At 37.8% G+C, this 16,055-nt stretch overlaps 1 protein-coding gene across 2 annotated transcripts in view; it reads left to right on the top strand.

Moving 5' to 3' along the window:
* The first annotated feature begins 9,605 nt into the window (after nt 1-9,605).
* edar (ectodysplasin A receptor) overlaps nt 9,606-16,055 on the top strand; it is a 61,446-nt gene continuing 54,996 nt past the window's right edge. For both annotated transcript variants that reach the window (XM_074694872.1, XM_074694873.1), the window contains exon 1: nt 9,606-9,826. The gene's annotated coding sequence lies outside the window, so the exon portion shown is untranslated. The remainder of the gene's footprint in view (nt 9,827-16,055) is intronic.

Raw genomic sequence — 16,055 nt, forward strand, 5'->3', positions numbered from 1 at the left:
TCACTTTCACACACAAACGCACAGGCTGGTTTAAATAAAGAGCGGATGTAAGTTTGTTGAGCAGCCAGTTAAAGGCTGAGCGTGTTGAACTATAGCCTGTCTAATCTGCTCATAGAGACAACAACGAAAGTAGGCCTAAAAATCAGAAAACAAACATTATGCTGTTGCTCATAAGACAGTGAATCAAAAGAGCACAATAAACATCTTTCAGAGTTCAGATTGCTCAACTTAATGTGCTTACAATCAGAGAACAATGGCTCGTAGCCTTGTAGAACAAAGCCCATCAACCCTAAACTGATTTCACACCAATTATCCTGGTTTCGCACCTTGTGAAACCCAGCTGACAGACTTCCTTCGCATTACCTCAGTGACAACATCCAGTCAAAACAAACCAGGGTTCAGAGGTAATGTTGTGGTCTAGCGACGCCTGGTGGCCATGAAGTGCAATTCTTTGCTTCTCGTAATGTGACCGCTGAGCTTTTGCTGCATTTTGTAACATTTTTATTGAAGGTTTTTAATAAGTCCAGGCTTTAAAGGATGCTGTAGAAAGACTGCAAGACACCATTTTCAGCCACTAAATTATTACTGTTGGTAGAGATAGACGAAGACAAAAAAGGTGGGTTTTTGTCTCTGAGTGTTCTTTCTTTCTCTCTCTTTTTTTTTTTTTTGCTTATTTTATTTTATTTTATTTTTTTTTTTTTTGTTCCATTTTATTTAATTTTCTTGCTTTTCTTTTCTTTTCCACAAATGGAAATCTTATTATTAGAGAATTAAGACAACTCCAAAATTTAAAATAGCCACCATCAAGTGGCTGTATAAGGTTTCATTGAATAACTCTGACTTTTTAGTCAGGGTTATATAAATAATGCACATGGTGTAGTATTTTAATAGATATAATGTCTAAGATTGATTTCACAATGTATCTGTTATATATTTAAACACAAAAGGAAACCCTTTTTTATTTAAATGATTTTTTTTCTTCTCATAAGATCGCTGAGTTTTTGCTGCACTAAACATTTTTATTTAAGGTTTCCCTTAAGTTCAAGCTTGAAGAATGTTGTAGAAAAACTGCAAGAAACCTTTTCCAGCCACTTGATAATTACAGTTGGTTGTGACAGACTACGACAAAAAAGGTGATTTTTGTTTATTTGTTTTGTTTTTTGTTTGTTTTTTGTTCTTTTTTTATTTTATTTTTTTGTTGTTGCTTTTTTTTCTTTTTAAGATTTTTTTTAATAATTTGGATTTTTAGTAAGGGTTACAAACATTGTGAACATGGTGTAGAATTTTTGTAGATATAATTTATAAGACTAAACAAAGTAACAGATAAATAGATGAATGAAAAATGGCATTTTTTTCATTAAGTTCTGATGAAGATCTGGACCATAATACGTTATGTGATGGCTTCAGCTTATGTATGTGTGTGTTTGTGTTGTTTCTCAGCCGTGACTGCAGGCTTGCTCTGCCGTCCACCTGTTCAGACCTGCTCCTCTCTCACAATCACCCTGGAGGTTCAAGGAGTGACTGAGCCAAATGTGTGTGTACATTTGTCCCTGCATGTGTGAGTGTGTATGTGTGACACACAGCGACGCCTTCCTGGGTGGAGGGTGGGCTGACTATTTACCACCCACGAAGAGAAGCAGAGTGTGAGTGCTTTAGGCGTACAATGAGAAAGAAGGGGGTCTGTGAGTGTGTGGGTGTGTATACATATGAGTGAGGGTGTGTAGGTGTCTCTGTTAGCATCAGCAGAGCATTTACACTGATTAGCTGGGTACTGAAAAAGTTGTGTAGCTTGAAATGTTTTTATTACATAATGTCAGTATCATTCCTCAACCTTACACACACTCCCACACACACATACACATATATAGATCAAGCAAATGATAGCTCATTGACTGCAGAAAACACAAAAAGCTGATATGTAACTTACAGTTAAAGTTATAAAAAATCAGTGAAGCACAAACTGATTTGTTTCTGGGGGTTTCAAATAGCAGGTTATACTGTAGCAAATCCAGAAACTGAAAGAAAACAAATTTAAATTCATGACGGAAGGAAAAACGAAATGTTTCCCAGAATCAAATGATGGTGAAGTCACCAGAAATGGTAGAAACTTGAAGGCTGCAGCAATTTTCCGCCTTGGCCACAAAACATTTCAATGCCACAGTAATTAAGTCACTTAAAAACTGTCGTCGCTGATGTTGTTGTCAAGCCTCACTCATGCCTCACAAGTGCTGGCAACAAGCCCAAACTCATGATGTCTTTCTCACTCCTGATCAAACCCACTCATGTCTTATGCCCAGTGTGTTTCATCTGCTTAATACAATTCTCCACAGCCAGTGATTCTGAATTAGAGGAGAACTACAGGGAGAGGCACCAGAAGCACAAATGATTATTGGATGGAAATCCCTCCCATTCAATTGAAACAGCACAGGCATGGCTCCCTGTAGGACACAGCGCTGTCAATAACAGACAATAGGTGGATGCTGCTGAAATCGTCTGCATGCCAATTAAGGGATGGTAACTGGCATTTTGGCAATACAAGCAGTTAAACAGCTCTGCAGGGTGCCAGTTAGATTGAGATTTGTCTAATAATGACACATGTTTAATGCACATGCACCACACATGCTGTCATTATGCAAATTCACTCTTCATGTTATTTACACCCTGGAATGTGACACGTGTATAATGCTTTCATGAGCGTAAAGGATAAGCCTATTACATGATGCTACTTGGATTTCATATGATTTGTAAAGCTGTTTCTCATCATGTTGGAGTCTTGGAGTGTCTGGTTTGTATGAAACATCCTGTAAACTTGTGTCATACCCAGCAGCCTCTCTGAGGGCATTTTAACCCACTTTTTTCTGCTGTAGTGTTTCTCTTCTTGCTTACCAAAGGGGGCTCAGTCTGTGCGGTGCTCACTTTGAAATTCATTTTGGCAATAAACAAAAGATGCTACTACCACTAGGTTGTATGTTAATATTGTCCAGTGGGAAATTCTCCAGTAACAGAATAAAACATGAGTTGACCTGACCTAACACTGCATGCATATTTTATCTCATAGTTACCTGCATCAGCCAGGTTACCTACAGGGCTCCTGAAAGTTTCAGCTTCTACATGAACCTTGTCTCTATTAGTGATATTAATATGGATTCTTTCCTTCAGCTCCTCAAACACAGGAGCTCTTTGACCGTCTGCTCTGCCAGAGACAATCACCTTTAATGAATATGCAGAGTGTGCATGTGTCCGTGCGTGTCCGTGTCTATAACCTCATCTACCTATATATTATACCTCACCAGTACCATGGACCAATGTCCTTCGTTCATGCAAAAGTAGGTTAGCTGACACTGCAGTTACCATGGCAACCGGCTCTTTGCTTCGTTGTTGAGAGGTAGTTAGAGAGGATGTTCTCACACAGACAATGTGTGTGGGGGATTCTAACAGGGGTATTAACAAGGTCACAGGGTCTGTTGTAGGTTGTATTTCCACAGCAGGTGTGTGTTCTCTGAGGTACGGGAAGAAAACAAAGAACAGTTGTTATGAAGAGCTTCAAGTTTCAGAGCAAATACTTTTGAAAGGATTACACTTAAATACGAGCTCATGAAGATAATTGTGCTAAAAGATGTTGTGCTTATTTTTTTTTTTTTACCAGATTTTTTTCCCAACATCTATAGGTCTTTTTGTTCAGGAGGTCAATATTTTAATAAACTATTACTCAGAAAATAATTTACATAAAAAGTTATACAGTGTAATTTTATTAATTTTTCATTTTTAAAAAAATGTTTTCCATTTATTTCAAATTTAACCTTTTATTGCAGTTTTCTGTTTTCCAATCTTGTGAATATATATTGTAATATAAATATGAATAATTTTTTATTAGATTTATTTTGTGAGATTTTTTAACATTTATTTTCTATCATCGTTATCATTTTGCCTTATTTTTCTTACATTGTTTAATTCCAAATCAATCTGTAGGATAAATAAAAATGAAAGAAAATTTTTTTAGTTAATAATAATAATAATAATAATAATAATAATAATAATAATAATAATAATAATAATAATTATTATTATTATTATTATTATTATTATTATTATTATTATCATTATTATTATTATTATTATTATTATTTTGGATTGAATTATATTTATTTTTCTCAATTTTCCTTTGTGGTTATAATAATGAATACAATATTGAAGAGAAATCAGAAAAAAAAGAGAGATATATAAATAAATATATATGTATTTGTATTTTTCTACCGCATAAATCCTGGGTTTCCTTTTTTTTAAAATAAGCTGTATATTTCCTTCCTCGTGCCACATGAACTGCTGTTTATTTCAGAAAAACATCAGCTATCACATTCATTTATTTTTTATCTGGTCTTGAGGATCCACAAAAAAGCAACCAGTTGACCATATTTTCAACTCTTCTCCAGAGTTCATGCCTCTGTGGGGCTCATGAAAAGCACAAGGAAGCTTGTTTCTCTTAATGATTTCACCCCAAATTAAAGTAGCCTCTAACTTGATTATGCTGAGCAGTAAATGAGGCCTCTACTGACTGCTCTCTTCTGTGAGACACATGACTTTGATGTGGTGCTGAGGGAGGTGAAAACAGGACAGCCTGTCTGTGACAGCTGCTGTACTACAGCAAAACTTTATCACTCAGATCTTTTAATGTATGTTTCTCTGAAAACTTTATTTGAACCTAAAATGAGTTTCGCTACTTATCACACTGAATCTGGTTTAAGAGTCTAAGTTTTTCAACCCAGTAAGACAGAGTAGGAACAAATTAAGAGCATGAGCACATTTTTTATTTGTATATAAGGTGGTACTGGGTGATTAGTGTTCACTGATATACAGAATAAAGAAAGTTTCTTTGTTGGCTCAGGTGTTTGCCCTGGAAGCTACAGACCATTTTTGACCATCAAAGAAGGTCCTACAAGTGGGTATTGCTTGTGTAGCTCTTCATGACTTATAAAAGGGAGGAGTGTTTTCCTGGCACATTTGACTCAGACTTTAACTGAAACATCAGACACTGATAGAGAAGGGTACTGAATTAGATACTTTCATAGGTACCAACCAAATGCTGTCTGTAGTACTGTGTACCGATCTGCATAAAATCAAACATTAGTACCTGAACACATCTTTGTGACTGTGAGAGAGTGAAAGAGTTGGTGATTTTCCATGCTGGATATAATTACAGCATTGCAAGTTATGTATTGAGAAACAAATTGTTAAAGGGGCTGTAAGGAGTTTCAAAGTGATCGTGACAAAGTTTCCTTCTATATATGCTTGATAGTAATGCACACTTTAAAATGAGATTATCAGCACCAATTTTACAGGTTACATGTTGTTAAAAATGCTACTTCTTAGCTTCCCGATCGGGTAGAGCAGGACTAAGTTTCTATGACAACACCACGCCAGCTGACAAAGTTTAGTAGTGAGAAGAGTGGTCGATGTTTTTCTCTGCTGAAAACGATTACTGTGATTAATTTTGTAGTGATGGTGGACACTGGAGCCGAACTGTCAGACAGAAAAAGGACAGAAGAGCAGAAGAAACAGGAGAGCGATAGAGCACAAGCTAGAGGCTAACATGGGAGCTAAACTGTTTGTGCTAATGTTGATTCCAACCCACAGTCAGCAGTTATTCTGCAGTGGTCTGTTCAAACTTGAGAGTCTATCAATAAAATGAAGAGTGAGGTTACGTTAGCTCTGATTGGTAGATGACTGGCAGGACATAACCAGGAATCACTAACGTTACACATTACAGACATGTCTTAGAGCACCGGGCTGCTAGCTGTGCTAAACATAAACAGCTACTAAACTGACAGTGTTTACTTGTTGTCATGTTAGCCTACAGATATGTTGGAGCACCAGGCTAAAGATAGTGCTACATATAGCTGGCTTTACTTGATGTCACGTTTCAAACTTTATCGCTATGTCACTGTACTGATATATACCTTACCTCGGCGCATTGTATTCAGTAAAAAGTAGTTGTGAACAAAGAAAATCTGTTTCGATCTGATCTCTATTTAATTCCAAAACAAAACACACCTCGCTAAAAGTCATTTACGACAGTGTGCAGAGACTCTGGGGCCAGAAGGTGGCGAGGCAGTCCGATTAAAACTGATCCCCCTCATAGCATCTTTAAGCTAAAACTTTTAAAATCTATTTCTTCATAAATTAATATTTATTACCACATAAACACACACACAAAAGTACTGAAAAGTGGTACCATTGAGTGCTGATACTGATTGCCAGGTAGTAAGCATCTGTACTTCATCGTTTGAAATGTGAAGCACAGACACAGAAATTCCCAGCATCTCAAGTGCAGCACCTCTGTGGTTTAAAGCCACAGAGGTGCTGCACTAAAGCCCTTGGTCTCTACAATAGAATCAATTCAATATTTCACTGGTAGATCTGAAAGCAGAGGGAGGTGTGCTTTGCTGGTATGTTGCTGATATTTTAGCTATTTATTTTCAATGAAATCACCTTTTCAATATATTTTACAGATTTACAGACTGAACCGATAATTTAACATGACCTACAAAAGCAGAAAAAAATGTTAAAAACTCAAATGTTTTTTTTGTGTGTAACTACTTTTAATGAATGCAGCTGCCATTTGGGCGCCAAAGGTACCGTAACTGTTGAGACAGTCTTTGCTGCTTTATATTGAGCTCACTGCTAGCAGTAAGGAATGCATAATCCTCAATCATTTTATGTTTTGTTGTTATTAAATAATCCCTAATCTCATCATATCTAATCTTGTTTTATTTTTTTTTTCATACAGTTTAATTCTCATACTGTATCTCAGCTGGCCTGCTTCATATTGTCTCATACATGATTAATGTCACATTATATCACATCTCCCTTCCTCTTATACCTCATTTCACCTTCTGCTGCTACATGTGTTTTTGTGTTCCTCCATCCATCACAGTAAACACAGGTTTTGTTTAATATGTGTTTTTTGTCGGCTGTGCAGCGGAGCAGCCATCATTCTCTCAGCAGAACTCATCAGTCTTCTTGTTATCCCCTCCTCATCCTCTCTTTATCCTCTCCTCTCATCTAATCTCTCCTCCTCTCATCCTCCTGTTCAGCCAGGAAGCCCCTGGATCCACATCAATGAGCCAAAAGATGGAGACAGGAGAGACAGAGGAGGTGGACAAGACAGAAAAAGTGTGGGAGATAGGGAAAGAGAGGAGAAGAAGGAGATGAACAGAGAAAGTGAAATAAAAAGAAGAGACAACAGAGTCTGAGAGAGAGGATTGAGTTTGATATAAAGAAATAAAAGGGAGAAAGAGTGAAAGACAAAGACAAGAGCGACAGAGGAGGAGAGTTAGTAATTACAGGACTCTGAGTATTTTCAAAGCCTCACTTTTATCTCACCCTTCCTGTGGCTGAGAAGAGGAGACGAAGCGGAAGGAGGGAGGAGGAGGAGCAGGAGGAGAAGAGGAAGACTAAAGTCCAAGCTTTGGTTGGACTCAGACAACAGGCACCAGTCACGAACATCACACACACAAACACACTGACTAATTTATGGCTGCTGTTTCAAAGACGTTTTATCATCTGAAGCAAGGTGTGTGTGTGTGTGTGAGTGTAGCCTGTAGGTAAGCTTCTTGTTTGGTACTTCAAAGGGGATTAACAGAGTTGTGCTATTTTCAGCATTAATGGAGCTTTCTCTGACAAACAATAATATTATGAATATGGTTTCTCTGTTTTTGACATTAGTGTGAGAAAAATGAGTATTGAGATAGCTTTAGTAGCCTTCATAAACAGTAATAGTTGGATCAGCTATCCTAGCACAAGTTGGATATAATTGACATTATTTTATACACCACTAACTGGACATTTATTATAAACTGTTTATTGTTAGAGAACATCTAACAACATTTACTATCCAAAGTACTGATTTCTGTCTTCAGTAACATCACTTCAGACTCTAAAAACTTGTAATGAGAACTTTTCACTATTTTCTTAAAAGTGATTGTGGGAAAAAAAAAAAAAAAATCCAGAGGCTTCCATTTTTCAGCCTGTGACCCCCCAAATAGCTGATTCCATCAAATTAGGGGTGTTTTGACAAAAAGAAATACAACAAAAAGTTTCAAAATTTTCTGTTGGTATGGTTTTAAAACATATTCAACCCCTATTTTTCTTTATGTTTCAAAATGAAATTCACGAACAAATTCACAAGTTAAAGATTTTGGGTGGCATTTTGCGACCCCCATTTTTGGAACCGACTGATTTACGGATTATTTAATAAAATAAAATTGATAAAAAAACAAACAAACAAACAAACAAAAAAACAGGAATAAGAAAAAAAAACTACACAAACAAACAAACAAAAAAAAAAAACAAGAAAGAAAACACACAAAAAGTTGCCGCCCCAATTTTTCAAGGTACAATGACTACAAATACACACTCACGGAACAGAATATCATTTTCAGCCTGTTATGAAACCAACACTGGTTTAATATGAAAGGTGGCAGAGATTTTCAGAATCATAGTTGAACAATGAGCCCAGCATTTAACCCCTTAATGCCTGTTGTTGCAAATTTGCGACACACCCTGCCAGGTCCTGATGCAGCTGAAAGGACCTTTGTATCTCATTTTTACCCATCGATTCATATTCTACACAACACAAAAATTGTGTCGAATCCACTATGTCACAATATATTGGGGATGAACTTCTCATTTCTATGTATATGATGTAATTTACTTATAACTATTGTGTGTACTGTACTCAAATTTACAACCCCAACTTAATTTAACATCTTTAAGAATGAAAAACAAAACACAACACAAAAACATCCTATTTTTTGTAATTGCACTGACAGTTTGAACTACTAATTAAAGACAGAGATAGTTCTAACACATTGGTTCTGTTTGTACAAAGATTTAAAATGATGGTTGTCTTTTTTTTTTTTTCTTAATTATTGAGCATTAAATGTGTGGCGCTTCAGTGTAGAGTCATTTTCTGTATGTAATGTTTGAAACTTTGTTCTTTGTGATATTTCTGTGACACTAAAACTTTAAAATAAATATGTATTTAAGTTTAATTTTTTTCCAAACAAAGTGTAAAGGGTGGGGGGAAAAAATCTCCAGCCTCAACCTAGACATTGGTTTCATCCCCATCACCATCAACTTGAAGGGTTTGGAAATTGTTAATGTTGACTGAAATAAACTGATACTACTTATATTAATTCTACAACAAAGTGAGAAATAAAAAATGTAAAACAAAAAGACAGTTGGCATGGGACTCCATGTCATGCAATGTCAAAACCACTTTTTTTCTTTTCTTTTTACCTTATTCACAACTTTAGACAGTTGATTTTAGTAATATGTATCACTGACTGATATACATTTTTTTTTTCTTTTAAGATTTTCAATAATGCAGATTCACAGAAACGTTTGAGTTATAATTGATAGGTGTATGCTTTCATTTCATCTGCAGTCTATTCACACTGCTGCACTACCGGTCTGTGGACACTGGGTGGCGGAGTTGAGTCGTAGCCTGCAGCGCGTTAATTGTCGCAGACTACAGTCTACCTGAGACACGTTAATGTGTTTCTCTTTCAGGGCGGAGGAAACTTCGCACTTTTTTTCTCATCAAGGAGGAGCCTGCAGACACACCGACACGCTCCAAAGTGGAGCCTGAGACACAAGCAACACTTTACGGAGTAAAAACTCACAGACAGCCAGACCCTCGGCGATGCTTCCCCGACAACAGGCGAGAGAGAGATTGATCACCGATCACCAGGACTGATCGTCGGCCGGCAGAGCCCGCAGCGCAGCGGAGACAGCAGAGCAGTGTGCCCCCCTCTCTGAGCTCCAGGTAAGACGTGCGAGCTGCTCTGCTCTCAGGAATGCGCAGACGGATTGCTGCAAGACTCCGGGAAATTCCTGAGAAGCTCTTATTATGCCAAACAAACATGTGCTTTACTGTAAAATCACTTTTGTGATGAGAAAGATGAACTGTAAGGGAATGTTAGGTCAGGACAGAAATACTGGGGATGGCTGTCAGAAAGAGGAAACACCTCAAACAAGTTTATTTACCTACTGATTTGAGTCGAATAGAAATATACTTTAAAAAGATTATCCAAACTTTTAGACAGCAAAGGGACATTTTGTATTTATTTATTACATTACAACCAATCAAAAAGTAGGTTAAACCTCTGGATATGAAGATGCATTATTTTGGATGACTACTTCTGATATAAGTGTTTGCATTGCTTTAATCTGCAGTCTAATGTTGCTTTGAGATGAGTCTGTGTGTCCCCAAACACCTCCTGGAGTGTGTTGAAGGTTCTGTGCGTGTTGCTGCAAAGGTTGTAGCCCAAGGTGGAAGAAAGTGAGACTGATTCTCACATCACTTGCTTCACTGTGAGGCCTGGGTTTTTTTTCTCTTTATTTGACAAGGCTGTGATTTTTTTTTTTTAAATCCCAAACCTGCAGATATGAACTCATAACTTCATTCTGGTGAAGAGATGACAGAAGCATGCAGCAGCAAAGGATTTGGGTTGGTTCTTTTAAAGTTATTAAGGAGGTTACTGAAAGTGTAGGGTAGTGTGCATGTGACACTTTCTCCTTGTATTGGAGAAAGTTAGCGTTTGTGACCTTGCACACCTTTCTCTTTCTGTCTGCATAATTGTTTTCTTGGTGCCGCCTGACTGTCCCGGGCCCCGGGGCCCCCGGGGGAAGTCCTGCCCGCAGACAGGCAGCTCGGCCCGGCTGGGGACATGCCGGGTCCTGCCGCGCCTCTGAAGTCTGCTGGCTGGCTTTGAACTGTAGCTGCTGGAGGTGGAAATCAATCCGTCTCTATCCCCCTCCCTCCTCTTTCTCCTCTCTTTCTATCTCTCTATCTGTATGTGTCTCTCTCTCCCCCTGCAGCCCCCAGCACAGCGTCTCTCCTGCCATCGAATCTTTCATGTTCACAGGTAGAAAGGGGAAAGAGACATGGAGAAGAAACAGGGGAGGGAGTGTAACTCATCTTCAAAAGAAGTTCATATGGTTTCTGAGGATTAAAGGGATGAAGGTGAAAAAAGGCTCACAAAGCCAGCGCCTGTAGTCATGTTCATCCTCCACTCGCCTGAAGTGAATAGATAATTTGTTTACTTACTCACTTGAAGCTGCTCCGTACTAGAATTCACACAATGGCCCTATTTATCCTGGAGTGATGTCATCCAGAGGAAAGTGTTGTGTTTTTCTTGTGAAAGTTATTGTTGAGATTTATGTCACAGCTGATTCTAATCCACGCTGCGTTTCCATTCCCCCCCTCGACTAATTTATAGAGCTCAGGAGGCCTGTTAGGCTCCGTGTTTCATAACGCTTCACACATCTAAGAGGAAATTCCTCCAAACACGTCAGAAACAGTTTACTCATGGAAGCTAAGTTATTTCAGCTCATTGGGCTATTACATTTAATTTATGGCAAAAATACTTTGTCGAGGCTTTTTATCTGAACTGTTTTACCAGAACTATCAACATGTGAGCAATTACACCCTTCACAATCACATCGTAAAGGATTGTAGTAATTGTCTTTGAGGAGACAGACTTTTAGATTTACGGGGTCAATCGATCCAAGAGGAGATAAATCCAAAGTAACTTATGTTTCACTGTAAACCTGATCTCTGCAGGGATACTTTGAGTCATTTTCAGGGGGTTTCATTACATCTGGAAAATGGTCAAAATGACTTCATTCACATACTTCTTCCTCAGAGTAATCGAGTTTCAAAACTTTGCATGTTGGACCACAGGAAAAAAAACTCCTAAAACTTGAAAAAGGGAAAAGTTGATAATAGTAATGCAGGTTATGTTGAAATCTAGTTAATACCATTTTATTTTGAAATAACCTAGAAAATAACTAACTAAATAAAAATTAAAAAAAAAAAAAAATCATACTCAAGAATCTTGAGCTCTGTCCGGATGCTGAAATTATTCTGCTCTTGTAATGCCCACAATCCTGAAAAAAAAGAGAGACACAGAGTCTCTAATGACACATTATCTCAGCTCTCTGCGGTGACAATAACTGCTGGATAAACAAAGTAGAGGCCACAGATCTTCACCAGTCCCTGAGGGGCTTTCAGCAGGTCCCCCACAAAATGAAAGGTAGCTGCATTTCATTACATTTTAATTACCCAGCAATAATCTCTGCATGGCAACATGAAAGAAGTAAAGATTTTTTTTTAATCATAGGTTTCACCCACACCATTATCATTTCCTCATGCACGGTGCAGTCAGTGTAACAAAGCAGTACTAAATCAGTGGCTGGAGCCTCTGCATGGAGGCCCCCAGGAGCAAGTGTAATCAAAATGACTTTTGTGGTCTAATTTCAGCAGATCTGACTCTTGTTAATCACCTTTTCCCTATATACAGAGTCTGACAATTAATGAATCACAGTGTGGAAAAACAGAAATCCTCAATGACGCTTGGAAACCTCAACGTTGTTGAGTATTTACTTTTAGAAACACGCTGGGCTGAACTGTATGTAGGGATGGGAACTGAATTTTGGTACCAAAGGGTACCTTGTTTGGGTACCTAAATGCATCCTTGTGACTGTGAGGGAGTGACAGAGTAGGCGATTTTCCATGCTGGACATGAACACAGTATTGCAAGGTTATATATTAAAGAATAAATATATTAAATTGAAAAACTTTGAGATTTCATTATTGGACAAATACATATTTATCATCGCATAAACACACACAAAAGTACCGAAAATTGGTACCATTGAGTACCAATATCGATTCCCAGATACTGGGCACTGGAACCGTATCTTTTAAAAGGTAAAAAGTTCCCATCCCTAGCTGTATGGTACTTAGTAGATAGTAGGATCTAGAGCAGTGTTACCCAATCCTGGTCCTGGGGGACCCCTGCCCTGCATGTTTTTTTATGTTCCTGACTCCAGCACACCTGATTCAAATGATCAGCTCGTCATCAAGCTCTGATGGAGCCTGATAACGAGCCATTCATTTGAATCAGGTGTGTTGGAGTGGGGTAACATCTAAAACATGCAGGGCAGGGGGTCCTCCAGGACCAGGGTTGGGTAACACTGATCTAGAGAGATGGATCAATCTACTTTCTTGTGTTGCACTCAGTCACAACTAAAAAAAGGTTTTAAATAAATAAAGCATGGTTGCTTTGCAGATTTTAATCCTCTATGTTATATCCCAGCCTTAAAGATTCCCCTGAACTCACACCTACACCTATTTAGAATGAGTAAACTGCAAAAAAGCAAATTTTATCAATTGTTTTTGTCTTATTTTTGAAATAAAAAAAAATGAAAAAATCTTATAAGACGTAATATGAGCAACATTCACCTGACCAGTCCAGACCGTAAATAGAGCTGACAGCGTGGCTCCTCCATTTAAAATTGTATAGTTTTGAAGTCAAAATACCCCCATCACAGGCGCTGCCAATGGTAGCTATTGTGCAGCCAGAGTCTGCGCACTGAAGACTGTGAGGGATTCTGGGAGAATTTGAGTTGAGTGGGAAAAAAAAAAAAAAAATAAATAAATAAATAAATATATATATATATATATATATATATATATATATATATATATATATATATATATATATATATATATATATATATATATATATATATATATATACTTTTGAGAGCCTTATCTCTTCTTGGCTCTATCTTCAAATATACAAGAACAGCAGCTGTCAATCATTGTTAAATATTACGTAAAGCCTCAGTTTTAACCTCTTACAACCAATGAAATCTAAACTTTTCAGAAAAAAAAGAGGACCTGAATACAAGGCAGCCAAATGATATTTTCAGAACACCACAGCAATTGGATGTGAGAAACATCCAAGAGGTGTAGTAATTTTTTTAAACTTTGACCACAGCCCATCTGGAATGACTGGAGAGATGGATGTTTTTACCTATTTTTTTGACCCATACTGCAGCCAGCCACCAGGGGGAGCAGTTTATATATTGACCTCACTTTGAACTGAGCAACATAACGTCAATTTTTTTTTTTTTTTTTTTTTTTTTTTTTTTTACAGTCTATGATACAGTGGGGGAAGAAAAATATGCTGGGTAACATTCGAATAATGTCTCAATACAAGCACATTTCTCTTTTTGTTTTACTTGTTACAGTTGATTCAGACCTCTTTCTTGTCTTTTAATAACATGGATTATGATATTTTTCTGGACTGGTCAGGTGAATGTGGCTCATACTAGGTCTAAATAAAAAAAAATACTGAGAAAAAGACAAAAACACTTGACAAGATTTCAGTTTCTTTGTAGAGTAGCTTGTGCTTGGAGAAGAATTAGCTAACAGCAGGAAATCTTTGGTGTCTGTTTCTAACTTGTGGTGTCTTCTTCAGTCTTCATGTGTTCACAAATGGTTTACGCAATCTCTTAATGCATGTTAGGATGAAGGGAGCCATAAAACATACAGACTTTTTCAGGCTTCCCACCTACATCCATTGCAAAACAAACAGAGACAGAGACGGGGAGAGACGTTCTGCCCCTGCAGAGCTAAAGAGGGGAACAAGGGATCAGGGAGAGGAGACGATGAAAGACAGATCACCGGCAGGCAAGGAATCAAAGAGACTACTGACTGACTGGAGCTGGGATAGGTGTGTGTTACTGCAGAGTGTATATGTGTGTACATGTGTGTGTGTGTCTTCTTTTCATGTGCCCTAAGAGTTTGTTTCTCCTGCGCACAGAGTGGGAAGCTGACACTAAGTCTGTAATTAAGGCAATCAAAAGATGAAGAAAGATGAAGAAGCATCACACACACATGCTTGCAGACACACACACTTTTCATATGGTGGCATTGATGTTAAATTACAGTAGGTGTGTTTTTCTGCTGTTTTAAAGTCTCCTCCTTTTTGAATATGAAGAATCTTTTAATCTTTCCAACACTTCCCACAGTGGGATGAGTTTAAATGAATCACAGTCTTCAGATGACATCTGAGCCGCTGTCTCTGTGTCCCAGTTACTGCAGCAGCAGCGCTCTCATCTGATTTGTCAATTCCAGCTAAGCATGTTTTGACACTCCTCTGCAAATACATCTCACACTGATAAACCGCGATGCTGCAGCAGGAAGGAAATTGAGTAAATGGATATTTAGTCAGCAGATGAGAGCCAGCTGCCGTCTGAGGTTTGCATCTGTCTCCAAAGTTGGAAATCACTTTAATCACGGGTTTATTTTCACATCAAAGTAAGACGGCAATCATGTTGAGCATTAGACTTATCTGTTTCTGGCTCATTAAACTTCTGACAGCGGAGACTTGATGGCTACTTTGTCCAGTGAGTTTGACTCCCTGCAGCTCTGATAGAGACTTATTACCACTGAGGAGTCCGAGGAGAATTCGCAAATACGCCAGAAGAAGTGCAGAGCTGTGATAAAATAATTAATGCAAATTCTTTTTGGTGCTCCTGCACCTCTTTCTAGTTGATTTTGGAGACATGTTCTGTTTCTTCTCAAGGTGAAAGCGGTTGGTCTGATTTGAGTGACAGCCCTGCTGCCTTCCCTCTATTTACTCCCCAGCTGCCTCCAAATCTGAGAAAGGAGACAAAGTGCCAGCAGCACATTCCTTCTTCATAATTCATCCCTCAAGAAAAAAAAAGAAAGACAGACAGGGTACTTATAATTACTTAAAGGTGGATTGACAGTGGATTGGCTAAATTCTTGAACACACACTTGGAATCATTATTGAAAGTCAGAGCAGAACTCTTGGTAACACTTGACTTAGGGTGGACTTTGATGCTTTTCAGGCAAAGTCGTAGAAGTATTTCAGGATGATTAGGGCCACTGTACAGTTAATGACATGGTATTACGCTGAATGGAATTACTTGATTCCTTTTGCTGATGATTATAGTGCTTTTTAAGATGAGTTTCTCTGATAATAATCATAATAATATCCTTGTTATTCAAAATTTACAAGTGAGGAGTTAAACACTTGTGAGAGCTGCATTTGTCAAGTACTCGGCTTCTTTTGTCAAGCAGGGATGTCAGCTTTTATTACAAGACAAAACAAGGAATCAGGGAAAAACATGATCGCACTACTAATTTCAAAAATCTAAGATATGATAACTTC

The sequence above is a fragment of the Halichoeres trimaculatus genome, unplaced genomic scaffold, assembly GCF_033239565.1.
Source record: "Halichoeres trimaculatus isolate MK-OKI-2021-1 unplaced genomic scaffold, fHalTri1.1 fHalTri1_scaffold_19, whole genome shotgun sequence".
Lineage (NCBI taxonomy): Eukaryota > Metazoa > Chordata > Actinopteri > Labriformes > Labridae > Halichoeres > Halichoeres trimaculatus.